Genomic DNA, 1,864 nt, shown 5'->3' with positions numbered 1-1,864 from the left:
GTGTCACTCACATGTAATAATACACATGGCATACATATTCTAGTATACATATTCCATGAGAAACCCACGACAAGATGATATAATCATGTGAACTTAATAGACAATCATGTGTTAACCACACTGGAATCATGTACTAGTCACAAGGGAATCACGTGTCAAACATGTGCTATCCATAAGCATGTTGGAATCACATCCACATCACTTACCAATCAAGTGATAATTACATGACTGTCACATGGGATCATGGATCCCATATGAGTCACAGGTAATCACATTTGAATCATGTGAAAACCCCACATCCATTCATGTAGAAGTCATGTGCTAATCAAGTGGAAATCACTTTAGAATTTCATGTAAATTATGCACCACGACGTGCCCAAAGCTCTGCTCTACTAGTGAGGATGGTGAGAAGGGCTGAGGGTATTATTTCTTCCAGGCATGTCTACCCAACTTCTAGCAGGGAGTGACTGGGCTGACACTAATGCACTTGCTACATGAACATACACATCACACACTTATTGGCCCAGGGCTCATAAACTCCTACCTGCATGTGGCAGTTGGGCCCCAATAGGCATGACTAGTTTCTGCTTGTTCTGTTTGGTTCAGTCCTCACTGCTGGGCTGAATCATCCTTTACCTGGGTAGTACTTACTCCATAAAGTCTCTCTTGACTTCCTTCATCAAAAACAATTACCAGAACATATTCCACTGTCCCACATGTTTGTATTATAGTGACCTGGTTACTCCCCAAGAAGCTATGGTTTCTGCTAGGTGGCCCCACTGCCCAGCACAAGGTGTGTGACCCAACAGGCAGCCTGGGGAGTCTTCTGCAGTTCCCTCCTTATCCACTAGATGGCATATGATGCCTGTGACGCAGCCCGTTGGTCTGCGTATTGGAAGTACTCTGGTGCTTCCAGCCAGCAAGCAGAGACTTTAGAGAAGACCTTTACCCAATTCTCAGACTACAAAACAGAGGGAGAGAGAGAGAGAGAAAAAGAGAGAGAGACAGAGAGAGAACCTGATCCAGGACCCAAAAGTTAACAGTAGAATTTGAGCTCTGAGCCCCTGCAATGCGGGATGGGCTGCCCCACAACCTGCACCAGCACACTCAGGCCTCCCTGCAGCCCTCACCGAACTCAGACCACCAAGGCAAAATGGCAGGCTGAGGAGTGGCAGAAAGCAGAACCAGCAAGATATCCACCCACCCTCCAAAGCCCATAAACCTCTGAACTCTCATCCCTGATTTCCCTTCCAAGCCATCTCCCCACTTGTCACTTTGCCAGAGCCTGGGAATCTGCATTTGCAGAATCTATGCCCACACCTAGCTAGGAAAGCATCTCTGTGATGGCGACCTGGCCAATCTGGCACAAAAGTACCACTGAGGCAGAGCGAGAAGTTGCAGGTGGAGAGCAACAGCCACTGCCCTGCCTTCATCCTCCCCACTGCAACTGGGTGGAGCCACTGCCTTCTAAGCAGCTGGCCCAGTGGTGATGGAGTGAACTACCATCAGCTGCAGGACTGGAGGACATCTCTGCAGGCAGTGGCAGTGCCCTTGCCTTTCCAGCATGGCCCCTTCACCTTGGACCACCTGTTGCCTCCTGGTGGGGGGGGTTTCTTGCTGTCCAGGGGCACTCCCAGCCCTGACCTCAGCACTCCCCACCTGTGCTCTCCTACTGCAGTATTATTGGTGTGTATGTCTGTGGGTGCCCAGGCCCTGCAACAGCCCCAGCCAGCCCCTGGCCAGCCCCTGGGGAAGGACAGCATGGTTACACCCACAGTGGGTGGCAGACGGAGAGAACTACATATGAGGGCAAACCCGAGAATGGCTGCTGGGGGGAGGGGAGGGGTATTGGACCCGCGGGCCT

Source organism: Tupaia chinensis, unplaced genomic scaffold (genome assembly GCF_000334495.1).
Source record: "Tupaia chinensis unplaced genomic scaffold, TupChi_1.0 Scaffold140308_1, whole genome shotgun sequence".
Lineage (NCBI taxonomy): Eukaryota > Metazoa > Chordata > Mammalia > Scandentia > Tupaiidae > Tupaia > Tupaia belangeri.
This window is presented reverse-complemented; position numbering follows the sequence as displayed.